The following is a 21481-nucleotide window of genomic DNA, read 5'->3' as shown; positions in this document are numbered from 1 at the left end:
GATTGCAAATAAAAAATAAAAACAAGAGTACCAAAAAAAGAAGGTAAACTAGGCAGCAATACAAATTTAAATAGATCAGAGTACTTAAAAAATATTTAAAAGCAAGGGACACAGTAACAAAACGATACAACAACACAGTAAGACAATAAGATCATAAAATCAACAAGCTACATGGTGTCGAAAGCCAGAGAGAAAAGGTGGGTCTTAAGGAGGCCTTTGAAACGGGGCAGTGATGAGGCCTGCCTAATCTGCAGCGGCAGCTCGTTCCACATTTTGGGGGTGACAACGGAGAAGGCATGGTCCCCCCTGAGCTTACGCCTAGTTGTAGGCACTACTAGGAGCAGCTGGTCAGCTGACCTGAGAGAGCGAGAAGGTGTATAGACCTGTGTTGTAAAATCCAAAACATATATATCATGATTAACTAATGTGTAGAAATATTTGGGCCTCAAAACAATAAGTCATAGATTGTCTGTGTGTGGTTACATAGACTGATTGTGCAAATGCCCTCCTGGGGTGACAATGGCATAGTGGCAGCTGGGGTAAGACTACTTCCTTTTAGGGGGTAGATCAAACAAAGACAAAAGGTCACGTAGACATGTTATCTCGCTGGAGTATCCTGTCACACACACAGACACTCACATACTCACACACACACATACACTCACACACACATTTTCACATACACATCCACACACACACACACAGTGATGAGTTCAAAAGGAAACAACTGTTACATCAAAGCGCCCATGAAGTGTTATCAGCTGCTTACGGCCTGGGGACACAGACAGACACACACACATACTCACACACACACATTTTCGAATACACATCCACACACACACACTCACACACACAGAGACACACACATAGTCACACACACACACCCACACATTCACACACACACACACACACACTCACACAGAAGATCTCCAAACTAACTATTTCCTGGTATATTGTTAAAATAGTAATTTGAATAAGTAAGTTAAAATATAATTAGTGTTTGGTCATACTAAAATGTCTACAATTAGTTAATGTGTCTGTGCTATTTTCATTTAGATTCAATATGATTAATTGGTTGTTCTATATGGTATTGAAATGTATTCTATTAAGCTAACAGAATGATTAGATTTGTTAGATATATGTTCTGAAAGTCAAACAGACTTAGTAATAAAGCTGTGTTTAGGTAATCAATATATTTTGAGGTTCATCAAAGTATTAACAAGTCAAGTAATGTGTTTAAGTAAAATTATAGGTTAGATATTATAGGTTAGATATTCTCTGGGTAACTGTGAAGAGGGTTTGGCCTATAAGCCAAACCCCTATTTTCAAATACCAGCTTAGCCGGTTTGTGATTGGGGCAGGAATGTGATGATGTCATCAACTCAGAGACACTCGGCCTGGGCTATAAGAATGGGGTGTAATGGTGGGAGAAGGAAAAAAAAAGGAAACAACAGAAGAACACTCTGAACCAACCAAACCCACAAGGACAGGATCTCACCCACCATCAACACCAAGGAAGCAGGCAACGAGAAGACAAAGGACTTTTTGGAGGGAAAACAGACTGCTTTGTTTTGTCAGCCAAGACAACACAAAGACCAGCAACAACTTATCAATTATCATTCTTTATACTGTAATATTAGGCTGGTTGTATCATCTTACGGCATAGTGTTTGTGATCAACAACCATAGCATCTTCTTATTGTAATTTGTATACATTCTTAAACTTTGATTAAACAACTGTTAAACTATCTTTCCTCCTTAATTCCTTCTGCCTTTCGGCCTGCTCAGTCAGTTTGAAGAGAAGTGATTCCCAGCTTTAAAGTATTGAGACACAACGCCGAGTACTAGCCAACAGGTTCTGAAGCAGAGCAGAACCGAAACAGCCTGGGAATTCACTTCATTTTGGTGCCGGACTTCAGTGAATCTAGTGCTCGTTTTATCACACAACAAAGAAATTTTTTTCTACACGCCGGTCGACGAGGAGAACAACTGGTCGATCGTCTTCGAAGTGACTAGGAACAGTTACTAAGAGGTGAGTGTGATAATGTATGGACGCTCTTTTCGAACCGCGGAGGGGGTTGCTAAGAATTTAACCTCATGTAATCATGATGTAAGGGTAAATTAAATTGAATATTCTGGCTGGGGAGGGCGGCTCTGTAATCACTGTGCGTAGTATATTTTATTGTAATAATGTTAGCACTATGAACGGAGCGCCGTTGCCGGTCGGAACAAGTAAGGGGGTAGGAACATGTCTTAGATTCGTGCTCAGAGTTAAGCCGAGATAGACACCGTGCGTAGTATGTCTTAAAGTAGTGACTGAAGCACGCCGATGCGTAGTATTTTCTACAGTAGAGAGTTAGCACGAGTAGGTCTGGTTTTGGCCTTGGGCACGGGCGGGCGTGCTGTAACAAAATAGTGCTTTATGAAATGTTTGCCGGAAATGTTTGCCGGTCGCGCCGCGTGCGGCGTTCGAGAGGCGGAAATGTGCGTGAATGCTGATTTTGTATTTTTTAATTGTGTACTTTTTAATTGTGTTAGGAAGCGTGTATGAATGTATGTTTGGCGAATGTTTATGGTTAGGAGTGATTGGTGGGACGTGTGGAAGTATAGTTATGTTATTGTGTAATTTAGGGCACCGATTGGCCGTAGGGAATTTTAAGAAGAACGCCGGTTTTCCGAGGCCCGTCGAACGCAGCAGCCGTTAGCTGTGGTATTAGCCTCTGGACACCGGAGCATGCGGAGCGAAAAGTAGACGTAATTCAAATGTGTAAGGTCGATCGATAGTGTCTTGAGATTACGGGGATATGTAATGCACTTAAAAGTTTTCATATTCGTGGCGGATAAAATAGTTATGTAATGTTTAAGGTGATCGGGATTTTCTAAACCCGACCCGGAAGTCGTTCTAAGCTCGCCGGAAATGACGACGGAGGGGTCGAACTAGTGTTTTACTATTAAGTTTTTGTGTTTCTAATTAGATCACTACACTGGCGTTTTGAGGGAAGTAGGATTCTGTTGTGGGGTATGTGGTATTATATTAACGTTGCGAGGGGACGGCCCGCGCGGCGGAACGGGTCGTTGGGAACGTTTTTATGGGATCATGGGAGAAGCTAAGCTAATGCTACCTGGCCGCGCTGAACGGCTAAAGCGGTCGCCGGATGTGACGTCGTAAGGGTGCGCGGTCTGACGGCCCGCGACGTAGCTAACGAAGCTAATATGCTAAGCTAACATGCTAAGCTAACTGTGCTGACGTCATGGCATGACGGGGCTCTCGGAATGTCTCGCGAGGGGGCGTCCATTTTAAGTAGGGGCTCCGAGCGTCCATCTTGGGAGGGTACCGAGCGTCCATCTTGGTAGGGGTGGCGAGCGTCCATTGTTAAGGGGAAGGTGGAGTTTATTGGGAATACAGTAGGGGGCAGAAGTGTACAGGATGGATATGTTTGGATTCTGCTCACGGAACGTTTTCATTGTACACTCTCTCTCCCCCTCTCTTATCTTGCTCCCTTTCTCTTTCTCCCCCTCTCTTTCTCTCTCTCTCTTACTCTCTCTCCCCCTCTCTTCTCTTTCTCCCCCTCTCTCTCCCCCTCTCTCTCTCTCTCTCTCTTTCTCTCTCTCTCTTATTCTCTCTCTCTCTCTTTCTCTCTCTCTCTCTCTCTTTTTCTCTTTCTCTCTCTCTCTCTCTCTCTTTCTCTTTCTCTCTCTCTCTCTCTCTCTCTCTTCCTCTTTCTCTCTCTCTCTCTTCCTCTTTCTTTCTCTCTCTCTCTATTTCTCTCTCTCTCTCTCTTCCTCTCTTTCTCCCCCTCTCTTTCTCCCCCTCTCTCTCTCCCTCTCTCTCTTTCTCTTTCTCTTTCTCTCTCTCTCTCTCTCTCTCTCTCTCTCCCCCTCTCTCTCCCCCTCTCTCTCTCCCTCTCTCTCTCTCTCTCTCTTATTCTCTCTCTTTCTCTTTCTCTCTCTCTCTCTCCCTTTCTCTTTCTCTCTCTCTCTTTCTCTTTCTCTTTCTCTTTCTCTTTCTCTCTCTCCCTCTCGCCTCCCCTCCCTCTCACCTCCCCTCTCTCTTTCTCTTTCACACCCCCCCTCTCTTTCTTTCCTTCTCTCCCCCCCCCCTCTCACCCTCCTCCCTCCCTCTCCCTTTTACCTCTCTCCCTCTCACCTCCCCCCCTCTTTCCCTCTCCCTCCCTCTCTCTCTCTCTCTTACCCCCCCCTCTCGCTCGCTCCCCTCATTTCAACACCGCCTCTCTTCCATGTACTTCCCCCCCCTCGGCCCCCCCGAAACGCTTTCACTTTCTCTCCTAGTTTGGGGCCTGTATATAGAGTTTTTTATGGGTTTCAAACGCGGTGTAGTGCTAGGTATATTGTTTATTGCTGTTTACTGTAAGGTTTTAAAGGCGGTAGGCAGAGTTTGGGACTTGTTATGCGTATGTTGTTGTTCCATATTCAGTTTTATTGTTATTTTTAGGGAATTTCTAGTGCTGGCAGTGGTATTGCCTGCGTTGGCGCTACGCTTTGTTCGACAAGGCGTTCGTACTTCTTTCCTTACATTTGGACGGGCCCCGGCTGGGGCTCAGTACCAGTTCATGTTGGTGGGCCGTAAGTTGGAGCATAATTACTCTACTCGCCTGCGGTGGGGGTGTGGGTAGACGGTTCGTCGTGGCTCACTGTCTGCCTCCACGCTTTGTGCGCTGTGTGCAACTCGTCGGTGCTCGTTGTCACACTGCGCACATTTTTCATTTTACCAGGGGTACGGGGACTGCTAAACGTCGTGGCGGGGGTGGGCTCGCTGTCTGCCACCGCGCATTAACAGGGGTGCGCTATGCGTGCACTCGTCAAAGGCTCGCTGCCACACTACGCGCGTCGGATTATATTGTGTGTGGATATTTGTGTGATTGGTTACGGTGGGGTCAGAGGTGCTGTATGTGAGTGTATGGGTTGTGAGTGGAATAATTTTTGAATATCCTTGTGTAGGGGGCCCGGGGTGTCATGTTCCAGGTTCGAAACTGGGGGTGATGCCGTGGGCCACAGGACGAGTTGGCCAGTGGAATGTCGTTGGTCGGCAGGATTTTCAAGGTGGGGATGGTGTCGCCACCTGTGGTTATGAACGGGTTGTGTGACACTATTCTGGGTGCACGGGGACTTCAGTGACATAAGGCACTGAAAATTGATTTCTGTTCCCGTGAGGAGAGCGTTATTTTAACACCTAAAGGGTTAGGTGTTACGGGGGATATATAATAACTGTGTGAGAGATTGTGAATGGAAAATATGTGTGTTACTGATATGTGTAATGTAATATGAGCGAAATACATACTAGGCTTTCACGGACAGAAATAAATATAGTTACACATACACATAGTCATTTGCAAAGAACGATTAGGGTAAAAGTGAGATTATTCACCTAAATTACAATGTCCGATACAGATGTTTAGGAATGATAGGCTGTAAATAACAACTTTCTGATTGACCACCATCTCAGGAAACAGCTGATGGAAAATAAGTTCCCCGGAGTGGTATTAAGGAGGATCTTGACAACAGGATTGCGAGTCTGGGTTTCCAATGGAGACAACTGGAAAAAAGATTAAGGCGGTGTCATTGATAAATCAAAAACGAAAATTGCACAAATGCTCTCATATGATCATAGTCTAGGAGATGCCCGACATTCCATGCTTAAAGACAAATGATGGATTGTGAATGGCAAATGTCACTGATAATTAAGTGTATTTTTTGCTTCTCTCTTTTCACAGCTGCTCCAGGACGGATGGCCGGCGCTGACAATTCCGAACCCCAACAGGGAAATCGAAGAGACTGTTGACAGTCAGGGGGTATAGTATCACAAGACCGAGATTATCAATTCCTGTTTACACCAATATAGAAGTGTGAGTGAAATTAACTCAAGTTTGGTAAAAATAGTTTGAATACAGAGAAACTTGCTTTCCAAACGGTGACGTTACGAGTGATTGAAGAAAGGTGAGAATGGAAAATACACAGATGGGAGCAACCGGAGGGTTAGATGCACTGACCATAGAAAGGGTAGACAATCTGTCTATTTCAACGACTGGAGATGTCACAATAAAAGTGACGAAAAGATGGCCAAAGATATTCAGGCCATTACAGAACCTTGTAGTTAAAGGAGGCCGGTGTAGAATGCGTACCCAAATCAAGATAATGCCGATAACCTCTGCAGACATTACATTGACCGAATTGGACGTTGACTTGATTGACTGGAATTTGATCGACTCCCCTCTAGTGTCCAGTGAGACGGAGGGACTGGAAATAATGTCTTTTACTCCGCCACAGGGAGTCGTTGCAGCAAGCGACCCAGAGACAGCTGTATTACCCGAGGCAATCCAAGCTGAAGTGTCCGTTGCAGATGACTGCCAGTTACAGACGTGCCTCCCTCTCGAAGAACAGCTAGCCGAGGCTAGACGGGTAGTGGACTATCTCCAAGGCCTACTCCAGCCCACACAGCCCGGAGGGGAGACAGGTTCCAATCGCCTCTCTCCCTCTCCCTCTGGAGAACCAGATGGCCAGAGACAGACCCAGTTGGGGCCACAACCCGTGCCGGAACAACAACAAACCCCGATAAGACCACCCACGAGGTGGCAACCACGAGGAAAAGGTGTAGGCAAAGGCAGGAATCCGATTGGCTACCGTGTGCGGCAGGTGCACTGTTGGACGTGTGGGACCCTCGGACACATTGCTCGGAACTGTGCAGAGCAGGACCATATATCCCCAACAGGGCGTGTTTGTGCAGGAACAGGTGGCGGGCCCCTCCCAACCACGGGCCCCTCTCAAGGAACTGTGACTGGACCAAATAGGTACGTGGCTTTCTCCTCCGAACAGGCTCCAGGGAACCATGGCGATGATGGCACACCACCAGGACGTGTTCTGGGCCCGATGACCCCAGGGTCATCCGGTCACAGGCAACTGACCCACCGGGTCTCACAACCCGGGGGAGACCGCCAGTGTTGTTGGGGCTGTGGTATGAAAGGTCATATTCAAAGGTCATGTCTGCAGAGGCCACCGGCAGAATAAAAATATATGCAACTGACTAGGGTAGAGGTGGGAAATATTGAATGATAAAATATGCTCCTAATTAGATTAGAATGAAAAGTAAATAGAGGTGTTAGGTGATTAGATTATGAATGAAAGTTACTAAAAACGAATGTATGGGTGACTGACAAATGCATGAACTAATCAGACTAACAAGAGGTCAAATTATGTTAAACAGTTAATCGATATTAGACAGTGTGATGATGTGACACTGCGGCAGCTAGTGATCAGTAAATTATCCATGCTCGGTCAACATTCAGATTGATCAAGAGGTGGACTGCATGATTAAGAAATTGAAAAGACTCATAGTTGTTTCTAGTATTTTATAGTATTGATAGAAGCATATTAACAGTTATGAGCAATAGGATAGGTGTTTGTTTACTTTTATTTTTACTTCTCTTTTCTAGTGTGATATGAGCAATTCCTGACTTAGGCCGGGAGTGTACATTTCGTTTATTCATTTGATTTCCCTTTTTATTTCTTAGTTAAAAATGAGCTAGAAAGCTCACAAGTTTGGTTTATTTTTTCATTTATTGATTTGGCAGCGTTTTCTTTGTGTTTTGTTTTCTGTTTTCTTTCTTTCTGTGTGTTTTTTCTTAGGATACCTGGCAAGCTGGGAGTGATCTCGACACATCAGGACGGGGTAGTATATGTCTGTAAAATGGACTGGGAACAAAGTGAAGGAACATGAGCTAGTTATGGATTTTTGTTCTCCGCCCATTGAATACCCAGTTTTAGCGGCTGGGGGTGTGTCGTGGTTGGTGATAGTGTTGGGAAGCATGATTCTCTGTACATTAATGAAGCTCAATAGGTTTGGTCGCTATTGGCCAAATTAGTCTTGTGTAGGGTGTGAACATGTGCAATTGATGATCGGCTTGTGATGTGGAAGATGTGTGTTTAAGGCGGACTGTGATTGTTGCCATACACACAGGTTACTGGGAGAATGGATGTCAGTGCTGTCCGGTCCGGGATGCAGCTGTCCGAAACCAGAGGAAGACGGTAACGATGTTTTCATGTGTATTTCACATCGAGAGGTGGAGAGTATACTGTTTTGACAGCATAATATAATGAGAGCCATGTGAATTTTTCAGAATTTTGAAATTTAATGATCTAGAAGCCATGAAATATATAGATAAATGATTTGGAAAAGAAAGTTGTCAAAAGCTCAGACCAGTAAAGAGAGTCTGAGGGATGGAAATTATGGATTCTCAATCAATTGTTGTGGTAGAAGTGATCCCCACTGTGCCCCGGAGCGATATATATTCACTACAGGATACGGATGGGAGAGGACACTGGCTAGTGTCTACCCAGCGGTTCCATGGGGAACCACAACACTGCGGAGAACCAGGAGACGCCTGTCTTGGCCAACGCAGTGACCGAGTCTTGAGGCTTCAGAGGGAAACGACAGACAACTAACGAGCAGACAGGCGGCTAGGCCTCAGCAACAACTCCGGCTGTCAACAGAAGCAAGGCCTCAACTATTGACCAGGGGGTCAACAAGCGAAGGGGGGGGAGCTGCTATCGCCCCTATCGACGACCAGGCGGAGGGGAGGAGACACAAACCTCTTCCACTGATCCGAGGGTCAACCAGCGAAGGGGTCGAGCAGCCAGCAACGACCTCCCCATCGCTGTGAAGAATAGAAGATACTACAGCAGGGGGCTCTACCCCCTAAGAGAGGATCTCCACGAGTCAAGATGTGCTTGACAGAAGATGGGGTGTAATAAGAAAGGCAATTTGCTTTCTGAGTTGCACCCAGCAGTCGTGATATTGCACCAGCTCTGAGCAATAAAGAGGAGGCAGGGTCAAATCTAGAAAACATGGACCCCCCTCCTCAAATGCTCCATTTGATCTTGGTACGAGAACAAGTTATTAAAGACTGCACATGATCACAAAAACTGAACTGGCTAATTTGAATTTTAGGATCTGAGTGTGGCAAACCATATATATGTTATCCTAATATGATTTAAAATGTCTTAAGTGTTATCTAGATAGTAGTGTGTAGAGATTGATATCTATGTTTGACATATTAAGGATAGGTAAACTATCCGAGTGGGGACTGTTGTAAAATCCAAAACATATATATCATGATTAACTAATGTGTAGAAATATTTGGGCCTCAAAACAATAAGTCATAGATTGTCTGTGTGTGGTTACATAGACTGATTGTGCAAATGCCCTCCTGGGGTGACAATGGCATAGTGGCAGCTGGGGTAAGACTACTTCCTTTTAGGGGGTAGATCAAACAAAGACAAAAGGTCACGTAGACATGTTATCTCGCTGGAGTATCCTGTCACACACACAGACACTCACATACTCACACACACACATACACTCACACACACATTTTCACATACACATCCACACACACACACACAGTGATGAGTTCAAAAGGAAACAACTGTTACATCAAAGCGCCCATGAAGTGTTATCAGCTGCTTACGGCCTGGGGACACAGACAGACACACACACATACTCACACACACACATTTTCGAATACACATCCACACACACACACTCACACACACAGAGACACACACATAGTCACACACACACACCCACACATTCACACACACACACACACACACTCACACAGAAGATCTCCAAACTAACTATTTCCTGGTATATTGTTAAAATAGTAATTTGAATAAGTAAGTTAAAATATAATTAGTGTTTGGTCATACTAAAATGTCTACAATTAGTTAATGTGTCTGTGCTATTTTCATTTAGATTCAATATGATTAATTGGTTGTTCTATATGGTATTGAAATGTATTCTATTAAGCTAACAGAATGATTAGATTTGTTAGATATATGTTCTGAAAGTCAAACAGACTTAGTAATAAAGCTGTGTTTAGGTAATCAATATATTTTGAGGTTCATCAAAGTATTAACAAGTCAAGTAATGTGTTTAAGTAAAATTATAGGTTAGATATTATAGGTTAGATATTCTCTGGGTAACTGTGAAGAGGGTTTGGCCTATAAGCCAAACCCCTATTTTCAAATACCAGCTTAGCCGGTTTGTGATTGGGGCAGGAATGTGATGATGTCATCAACTCAGAGACACTCGGCCTGGGCTATAAGAATGGGGTGTAATGGTGGGAGAAGGAAAAAAAAAGGAAACAACAGAAGAACACTCTGAACCAACCAAACCCACAAGGACAGGATCTCACCCACCATCAACACCAAGGAAGCAGGCAACGAGAAGACAAAGGACTTTTTGGAGGGAAAACAGACTGCTTTGTTTTGTCAGCCAAGACAACACAAAGACCAGCAACAACTTATCAATTATCATTCTTTATACTGTAATATTAGGCTGGTTGTATCATCTTACGGCATAGTGTTTGTGATCAACAACCATAGCATCTTCTTATTGTAATTTGTATACATTCTTAAACTTTGATTAAACAACTGTTAAACTATCTTTCCTCCTAAATTCCTTCTGCCTTTCGGCCTGCTCAGTCAGTTTGAAGAGAAGTGATTCCCAGCTTTAAAGTATTGAGACACAACGCCGAGTACTAGCCAACAGGTTCTGAAGCAGAGCAGAACCGAAACAGCCTGGGAATTCACTTCACCTGCAACAGCTCAGAGAGGTAGGGTGGGGCAAGGTCATGAAGAGCTTTAAAAGCAAATAAAATGCCATATACAGACAACAATCGGAAATACAAATACGTAGCACAAGACAACAGCAGTATTCCCAAGGTTCTAAACCTAGTCACCTATTAGCCATGCGATTAAGAATTAATGCAAAATTTGCAGATATAACTACCATTAGCAACTTGTTCCTGTTTGCGGACGACTCAGCCCTGCTGGTCTCTGACAAGAACAAGTTACAGGTTGAAAAAACCCTCAGCTCAGAACTAGGCAAAATCTGCATATGGCTCGCTGATAACAAACTATCATTACACATGGGCAAAACAGAGTCCATTCTCTTCGGTTCAAATAACAAACTCAGCAAGACCGACGGCTTCTCAGTTACAGTGGGTGACAATATTGTCACAAGGAAAGAAGATATTACCTACCTGGGTTCCATCCTAGAGGCAAATCTTTCCTGTGACAAAATGGCATCCAATGTAATAAAAAAAGTCAACCAACGAACTCGATTCTTGTACCGGATCTCCTCACTGGTAAACAAGAATACCCTGAAGACTCTAGCAGGAGCACTCATTCAAGGGTACTACAACTATGCTTGCACCTCATGGTACCAAAGCACCTCAAAGGCGCTAAAAACAAAATTACAAACATCTCAAAACAAACTGGTCAGACTACTGCTTGACCTTACTTCTAGAACCCACCTCACCCCTGCCCACTTTGACAACCTAGGATGGCTTAGAGTAGACGACAGAGTACAGCAACTTGCAATGGGCCTAGTCTACAAGATACACTACACGACCAAGGTACCCATGTACAGTACATGTCAAAATACTTCCCAAAGGTCAGTGAATACCACGATCACAACACCAGAGGGAGCTCCACAAATCATGTTAAACCCAGATTCGGCTCAAACAAGGGACTAAACACGTTTCGCAATTATGCCACATCAATGTGGAACGCCCTACCCAAAGCTGTAAAGGAATGTGAATCACTACCCACTTTCAAAAACACTCTCAAAAAACACCTAAGGGAGACTGCAACTCGAAACTGGCCCCTGTAAATGTCCGAAAACAACCCCCTCCAATGTACAGTAAATTACCAAGTATGGTCTTGTCAATAATCCAATGTACAGTTTTGTTTGTACAGTTGTACAGTGTCCCCCACCCACCCCTCCTACCCAACCCCCCCCCCCCACACTCCTACCCAACCCCCCCCCCCCCCACCCACCCAACCAGCTCCAATGTACAGTCCCCCCCCACCCCCACCTACCCAATCCAATGTACAGTTTCTACGTCAAATGTATATATACTCTTTTTTTCTGGACTCTTTTTGTATCACAAACAGTACTGTAATTGCAAATCTGGTATGTCATAAATGTATAGATGTAGCAGTACTGTCTATCTGTATGTCATGTATGTCATATATGTTACGATGAATTGAAAATGGGGGACCCTGATGTAAACAAGACGAAAGTCTTTCTCTGGTCTGCATCCCCTTAACAATTGTATGTATTGAGCTGTACTGTACTGTACCCATTCTGCAATCTGTTAATAAAGTTTTCAATCAATCAATCAATCAGAGCACAACAAGTACTTGAAACAGACCCTGAAAAAATAAACGGTACATTCAAAGAATTCTACTCCGACTTATATAAATCAGAAACGACCTTCGATCAAAACAAAATGGACACATATCTTAATCAAATTATTCTCCCTAAACTTTCAGAGGATGACGCTAAACAGTTAGAAACACCGATCACACTAGATGAACTTAGGGTGGCCATATCTGAAATGCAAAGTGGTAAGGCTCCTGGAAGGGACGGTATCCCACCAGAAATGTACCTCTCTTGTTGGGACATAATTGGACCCTTATTACTAAATATGATTTTATACTCAGTTAAGGAGGGGAACTTCCATAAGAATGACAATATTGCACTCATAACAGTCCTCCTTAAAAAAGACAAAGACCCCACCGAGTGCGGTAGCTATAGACCTTTAAGCCTCCTCGGAACCGATATCAAACTGTACTCTAAGGTATTAGCCATCAGACTACAAAAACATATGACATCTTTAATCCACCCGGACCAAACTGGCTTCATAAGAGGTCGCTTGATCACCGATAACATAAGACGATTACTACACGTACTAGATGCCAATAAGGAAGACAACACACCTAAGGCAATACTGTCCCTGGATGCAATGAAAGCTTTTGACAGGTTGGAATGGTCGTATCTATGGGCAGTATTAGAAAGGATGGGGTTAGGTAAAGGATTCATCGATATGATTAAAGTAGTATACAAAGACCCATCGGCCATGATTACAACAGGTACAATCATCTCCAAAATCTTTCCGGTATCACGCTCAGCCAGACAGGGTTGCCCTCTTAGTCCCGGACTATTCGATCTATCATTAGAGCCTTTAGCACAATATATAAGACAATCCCAATCCATAGAACCAATCATAATCAAGGGCACACAACACAAAATTTGTTTATATGCGGACGACGTAATACTGTTCATGCAAAACCCCAACACAGCATTGCCTCATCTTCTCAAGCTGATTGAGGACTTTGGAGATCTATCGGGATTTAGGATAAATGGGCCGAAGTCGGCCTTCCTCCCACTTAACGCCCCTGCAAAAAGAAATATAACCCTCCCAAAAGATATACAGATGGTAAAACAATTTAGATGTTTGGGAGTTGAGATATTCCCCAACATAAGCCAAACGGTGAAGTACAATTACATAAAAATCCAAAACAAAATCAAATACGACCTTGTCAGGTGGTCGAAACTTAAAAAGTCATTACAGGCACGTATATCAATAATCAAGATGGACGTCCTACCTAGAATCAACTTTTTCAGCTCAATGCTACCGTTACCCCCTCCAAAGGGTTACTGGAAAGAATTACACTCTTCCACATACAAATTTATTTGGAATAACAAACCACCACGTATAAAAAGATCCACCGCACAGAGAAACAAAGCAGACGGAGGTATGGCATTTCCAGATTTCTACCACTACTTTAAGGCGTACACTTTAAGACCACTAACAACATGGTTTGATCCCCAAGCATTAGTATCCTGGAGAAATTTAGAAGAAAATATAGTAGCTCCACATAAGCTGAAGGGCATAGTATACACCAAATTACCAATTAAGCAATGCGAACGGAAATTTGGCCCCATAATCACTCATGCGATCCGGATATGGCGCGAAACACAAAAAAAAATATCCTAACCCACATAAATGGCACAATCATACTCCCTTATTCAATAACAATGCACTCTTGATTGAAAAACGACCTATAAGATTCCCTATATGGGAAGAGCAAGGCATACACTCATTAGGGGATGTTTTTAACAAACAGGGTTTGTGTAGCTATGGAGAAATATGCAAAAAATGTAATCTCACCAAGTCCACATGGCTTTTTTACATACAGTTACGGCTATGTTTGAAGTCTCACGGTGTTCCATTAGACATACCAATTGAACACCACAGATACCACAAATTCTTCTATGAAAGAGAGACATCGAGTGGTTTTGTTTCAGATTTTTATCATCAATTACTAACGTCCTCGTATGAAACCCTCCAACTAGACTCTGTCTGGAGGAGGGATATACCAGACCTGGAAAGCGACTTTGATTGGCAAGCAGCCTGGGCAAATATTCGATTCACATCAAGGAACCCGGACCATCAACAAATCAATCTTAACTATATTCACAGGACATACTTGACTCCTATAAGACTGAAAAAAATGGGTCTTATACAAGACTCCAAATGCTCCTTATGTACAAATGGGGACGAGGGGACATTTATGCACATGTACTGGGACTGCCCACCAGTTAAGATATTCTGGAAAGAGGTGACCCAGCAACTATCAAACCTCTTAACTTGGAATATACCTGTACACCCCTCTGTACTACTGCTGAATGATGTTTTTGAGTGGGCAGTACATCCACAGCTAAAGAGATTGGTTTTATCGGGTATCACAGTGGCTAAAAAGCTGATAGCATCACGATGGTTCCAACCGGAGAAAATGTGCCGAAAGGTCTGGATTATTACATATCTCGATGTGATCTATACAGCAAGAATTTTGGATCTCAATTAATCCAAAATGACACTGTGGTTAGAAGTGGTGGAGAAAATAAAAGCTAGCATATAATGGTAATGTCTGGTTAGGAGCGAGGGAAAATGGATGGATTATCCAATGGGGGGTCCGGAAGGGGGGGGTACGAGCTGGAGCATATGTGTGTAGGTTTTTAGATAACAGGTATTAAGGGTATATCCTATATAAGACAATTAAATAAAATGTGATTTCATTTCATTGGATGTGCACTGACAAATAATGCTTGTATATCTTATCGTGTGTTGTCATGTTTGTTTATGTGTTTGTTTAAAAAAAAAAAATAATAATAATAATTAACCCTAAAGTACACAGGGAGCCAGTGGAGTGAGGATAAAATCGGTGAGATGTGGTCATATTTACGAGTGCCAGTTAAAAGACGTGCAGCGGCGTTCTGCACCATTTGAAGGCGAGCCACTGAGGATCCACTCACCCCTATATAAAGTGCATTGCAGTAATCCAGCCTAGTCGTCACAAATGCATGGATTACTGCTTCAAAATGCTGTGCCTGTAGGATGGGCTTAATTTTGGCCAGCTGCCTCAACTGGAAAAAGCTCGATTTGACCACGGCCTTGATCTGGTTGTCAAATTTAAGGTCTGGGTCGATTTTTACACCTAAGTTCTTTACTATTGGTTTGACATGTTGTGCCAGCGAACCCAGATCTAGCAGTGAGGTCACAGAGGGGCCATCAAAAACCATGACCTCCGTCTTTTTGTCATAAAAAAAAGAAGAAAAATCAATGCCATCCAGGATTTAATGTCATCGAGACATTTGGTGAGCAGCTCTATGGAAAAGGAGCCAGACTTTTTTAGTGGCATATAGATCTGGCTGTAATCAGCGTAGCAGTGAGAAGGAATGCCGTGCTTTCTGAGGATGGAACCAAGGGGCAATAAATAAATAGAGAACAGGACGGCGGCAAGTATCGAGCCCTGGGGTACACCATACAATAGGGGGGCAGTAGAGGACACAGAGTCCTCGAGCCTGACACAAAAAGATCGATCTGCCAGGTAGGACTTGAACCATTCAAGGGCTATGCCTCTGATGCCCACCCACTGTTCAAGGCGGGCAATTAAAATGTCATGGTCCACCGTGTCAAATGCGGCCGACAGGTCTAAAAGGACCAGGACAACACAGTCACTGGAATCAGTAGCTAAAAAGATGTCATTAAAAACTCTTAAAAGTGCAGACTCAGTGCTGTGCAGGGATTTAAAACCAGATTGGAAAACTATATTAGTATAGTAGGTAGTAATTAGGGGTGTAACGGTACACAAAAACCACGGTTCGGTATGTACCTCGGTTTTCAAGTCACTTTTCGGTACAGTAAACTTTGGCTTTCCATGTTCCACTCAGGGGTGATGTAGTGTGCAGTAACTACTTGTACTTGTAGGGCTGTCAACGAATATTCTATATTGAAATTAATAATCGACTTGTAAAGAAAAAAAAATATATAATATATTCGATTGTGAAAAAAACGTTAGTGGTTAACATACCATTGTATTCGTTCGGTACACAGCCGTTCGGTACGGTATGGTACACACTGAAACGGTTCGGTACGGATATGCGTACCAGTTTACACCCCTAGTGTTTAGTCTTTATTCTTTTTAACTTGTTTACTGTATGAAGCACAATCTCAGGGGGCTCATAAAGAACCAAGCATTTCAATATACCTTATATGTGACAAATAAAACAAAACTTGAACTGGGAATCAGAGCCCCTGTATTGTGATATGTATCATCTGGCCAGATTATTGCCAATGCACAGCCCTACTGATCACAGGTTATAGGCCTTTAGCTTCATCCTCCCGGGCTTTAGGTCTCAAATGTGTTCTGCTCTGCAGGCTTCACGCCACAAGTGAACCCCCCACACCGTGATCCGTGCTACTCTGCAGGCTTCACGCCCAGGGGTGTAAAAAGTACCCAGAAATTATACTTAAGTGAAAGTATGGGTACCATCTCAAAATCGTACTCAAGTAAAAGTCTGAGTATCTGGCTAAAAACACACTCGAGTAAAAGTTAAAAAGTTTTTACTTTAAATTTTTTTTTTATTCCGGGGCAATGACATCCGTTTCGTCCTCTTCATCACTCGTACTATCGTTTGTGGCCATCTTCTGTAGCTTGTCACTCTGACTGTCTATTTGTCTGATAGCAGGTGTTTAATCAAAGATCCCCGCTTTCTAGTCTTGCACAAGGACCAATCAGCATGGGTATGGGCGGGTTCATTTTCCATTGATGGGGATTTAATTGGCTGTTTTTAAATAAAGCGCGGCCGCAGGATTAATAACGTTAGTTCGGCCAGAGAAACAAATATACTTTTTACTCCTTACATGTAAAATGCAGACCTACAAAGTACAAATCTCGCAGGTCCAACTATTTTAATTAGTATATTTGTTTCTCTGGCCGAACTAACGTTAACGTTATTAATCCTGCGGCCGCAATTTATTTTAAAACAGCAGTTTTTTTTTCTCTGAAATGTAATTGAGTAAAAGTACAAGTATACAAACCTAATAATACTTGAATAAAGTACAAATCCCCAAAAATAGTACTTAAGTATTGTAACGAAGTACAATTACTCAAGTACTTTACACCCCTGCCCCCAGCACTGTGATCTGCGTTCCTCTGCAGGCTTCACGCCACAAGTGAACCCAAGGCGCCGTAATCCAAGGCACGTGACTCAGCTCAGCTCGGGAGGGAAGTCGATGGGTGGTAATCTGGACGTTGTGGACAGCGACTCCTACAGGTCGGTTGGGGGACGCCTGCACAGCAGAGACAGGAAAATGGCGGGGGTAGTGTGAGCCTCCCACACGTTACCCCTCGCCAAATGAGAGTCCGCGCTGGCAGGTGAAAAGATGTGACAGGCTGCCTCCACATGTATCGGAGGAGACATGTGATGCAAGGCTTCTATCCTCCCTACAACCGGCCAGTGGGGGGCATATGCGAGCAACGTTCAATACAGGGGAGGGAAGAATTGGCACGGCTAAATTGGGAAAAAGAAAAATAGAAAAAGAGGAGAAAAAAAAGTGGAGGAAAAAAAACATATCTAACACACCCTCCTCCTCCCCCCCTCTCTGCTGCGTTATCAGGGCGATGACCCCGGGCATCATTTATAAGAACGAGGGCCACGTTCCCCCCGGTGGTGAGTCATCAGAAATAAATCTTCACGATTTCACTGTCCCTCCCACTTCCCCCTTCCCTCTGGTAGAAGACTCCAAAGTCTCAGGTGTAGGACATCTCGTTTTAAAGATAGTACATATCCCGAGGTTGTCCGTCACTCAAGCCCTAATGCACAGGCACTTTGTACCATAAGGGCTAGCACCAGCCGACAGGCACTTTAAGGCAATATGCACTTTAAATTGGAACACTGAGCTCTTTTAGGTACTGTAGAATTTTTTTAATTGTTTGTGAAATACTTCTATTGTGGGGATTGCATCGCATGTATTCTTGTGCGTTTTTATATTGTATGTTTCTATACTGTATGTACTGTATGTTTGGTACTAAGACAAATGTTACAGGCATATGTTTATAGCCTGTGTTAGAGGGACACCTAGTGGTGCTTGACCGGATGTGATGTGTTGACATGCGCACTGCTGTAACCTCAGTTTAATAAAAGATATACTGAAACATGGTGTCAGAAGCGGGAGCTCCGAAAGAAATAAACGTATAAGGAATAAAACCACGCCATGGCGAGCAACAGCATCCCAGCGCCCGAGGGCATGCGCATGTCTGGGGATTTGGCGAAGAACTGGGATGTTTTCAGGGCAGAGTTTGATGATTTTTTGCTAGCTACCGGTCTGAATGAAAAGCCGAAGCCAGTCCAAGCAGCCACGCTGAGACGGCTAATGGGAAGTGAGTGCCGTCATGTTTATACACACAGCCTCGAGTTGACGGATGATCAACGTAAGGACCCAGCTAATATTTTGCGCGCATTGAGGGATCATTTCAAGCCGGCGAAGAATGTGATCTATGAAAGATACATGTTTGGATGTTGCAAACAGGAGACTGATGAGCCAATAGACTGTTTCCTGACGAGGCTAAAGGAGAGAGCGTCAGCATGTGAATACCGCGCACTGAAGGACGAGCTGATTCGGGACAGGCTTGAGCTGGGTGTCGCAAATGAAGGCACCAGGAGGCGCTTACTGCGGGAACGTGAGTTAACGTTACTAGCGGCGACTGAAATCTGTCGGCTCGCTGAACTGACCGAGAGACATATAAGGGTGATGGCCCCGCCAGCGCAGACAGACAGTGTGAATGCCGCTGACAGACAGAGCGAGAGGCGCGCATTTCAAAGGAGGGCGGCGCCAGCGGAGAGGGAGCCCCAGTGGAGCTGTAAATATTGTGGGGGGAGCCACAAACGGGGCAGAGAGCAGTGCCCAGCCTATAGTAAAACCTGCCGGATATGTGGCATAGCAAATCACTTTGCCAAGGTATGCCAGGCTGGTAGCAGGTCTGACAGAGTAAAAAAGATAAATGTGCTTGAAGATGATGACAAGAAGGGGGAATACTCAGATACAGATGATAGACTGTTTCAAGTCACTGAATGTGTAAATACTGCAAAGGCCCAGCAGGGGCGCAAGTGGTTTGTGAATCTAAGCCTAAATAAAAAAAAAAGCAGCAGTGCCAGCTGGACACAGGCTCTACCTGCAATGTCATGGGCCGCAGGATTAAAGAGAAGCTGTCACCCAGAGCGGCGCTACACCAGAGCACGGCCAGGTTGAAACTATACTCTGGGGAGATCATGCCATCATTGGGAAAATTTCACACTGAATGTGTCATCCGCGGAGAAAAGCACAATCTCACATTTGAGGTAGTCGACACCGAGCAGAAGCCTCTTCTCGGGGGGAGCACGTGCGAACGTCTGGGCCTCGTGAGCTTCACGGTTCCGGATGAACTTAATAAAGTTGATACAAGTCCACCTATGCCCCTCACAAAAGTTCAGCTGCTGAGAGACTATCATGACGTTTTTAATGACCCAATCGAGTCAGTCCCGGGAGTGATACACTTTGAGCTGGATCCTGAAGTGGTGCCGGTGCAGTGCGCACCAAGGAATGTCCCAGTGGCTCTGAAGGAGAGAGTCAAGGAGGAACTTGACAGACATGTCAGGGTCGGCAACATCACGCCTGTGACTGAGCCCACACCATGGATAAGTAACATGGTGACGGTGGCAAAGCCAGATAAAATAAGGATTTGTATTGACCCGAAGCCTCTCAACCAAGCGCTGCGGAGGTCTCACTACCATATGCCTACACTGGAAGATGTGTTGTACAAGTTGCCAAAGGCCCGCCTCTTCACACTGGCGGATGCTCGCGATGCCTTTTTACAGTGCAAACTTGACGACGAGAGCAGCCGTCTGACGACCTTTTGGACGCCGTGGGGTCGGATGAGATGGCTCAAGCTCCCTTTCGGAGTCTCTGTTGCGCCTGAGATATATCAGCGCAAACAACATGAGCTGCTAACGGGCTTGGCCGGTATCGAACCGATCGCTGATGACATCCTGGTGGTCGGATGTGGCGATACGGATGCCGAAGCCGAACTGGACCACGACAAAAACTTGAGTGCTCTCATGGAACGATGCAGAGCAGTGGGACTCAGGCTGAGTGAGCGCAAGCTGCAATTCAAACTCAAGGCCGTACACTTCCACGGCCACATACTGTCTGCGGAGGGACTGAAAATTGACCCAGAGAAAACACGTGCCGTGCTGGAAATGCCGACGCCCACAGACGTGAAAGCGGTGCAGCGCTTTATTGGATTTGTGACGTATCTAGCAAGGTTTCTGCCAAAACTCTCTGAGGTCTGTGAGCCGCTCCGCAGGCTCTTGGATAAAGACGTCATGTGGCATTGGTTGCCAAAACACGAAGATGCGGTGCGTGAAGTGAAGCGAATGGTCACCAGCACACCTGTACTCAAATATTATGACATCACAAAGCCTGTTACGATCCAGAGCGACGCCAGCATGACCGGGCTGGGGGGCTGTTTGTTGCAAGGGGGACAGCCCGTGGCTTTCGCCTCGAGGGCACTGACGCAGACAGAGCAAAACTACGCTCAGATCGAGAAAGAGTGTCTGAGCATAGTCTTCGCCTGCCAGAGATTCCACCAGTACCTATATGGCAGGAACACTATCACCGCAGAGACTGACCATAAGCCGCTGATCACAATATTCAAGAAGCCCCTCCTGAGTGCACCGAAACATCTCCAGGGTATGTTGCTGCAGCTGCAGAACTATAATCTTGATGTGGTCTACAAGCCTGGCCCCGAGATGTATGTCAGCGACACCCTGAGCAGGGCCACCCTGCCGTGCCATGGGTCTGACACCCCGTACGTGCAGCATGCTGTGTGCGCTGTGGACAGCACCCAGGCAGAGTATTCACAACTGGACCAGGCGCAGCACCTGAATGTTACGGCTTTTAGATTTGGCCAGATTGTGCAGCACACAGAGACAGATAATGTGCTCCAGGAGCTGGCGTCTGTGATTCTCAGTGGCTGGCCAGACTTTAAAGAGGACACCCCACTGGCAGTGCGGGAATACTGGCCCTTCAGAGACGAGCTGAGTGTTCAAGATGGGGTGTTATACAGGGGACAGTGTGTCATTATACCAAAAGCCATGAGGTCTGAACTGCTCAAACGCATACACACTAGCCACATTGGTGGGGAGGCATGTTACAGGCGGGCCAGGGATACCCTTTTCTGGCCAAACATGAGAGCGGAAATAAAGGACTTTGTGGCAAACTGCTCCGCAT

This window comes from Notolepis coatsorum (assembly GCF_963971535.1).
Source record: "Notolepis coatsorum genome assembly, chromosome: 14".
In the NCBI taxonomy this organism is placed as follows: Eukaryota; Metazoa; Chordata; class Actinopteri; order Aulopiformes; family Paralepididae; genus Notolepis; species Notolepis coatsorum.
This window is presented reverse-complemented; position numbering follows the sequence as displayed.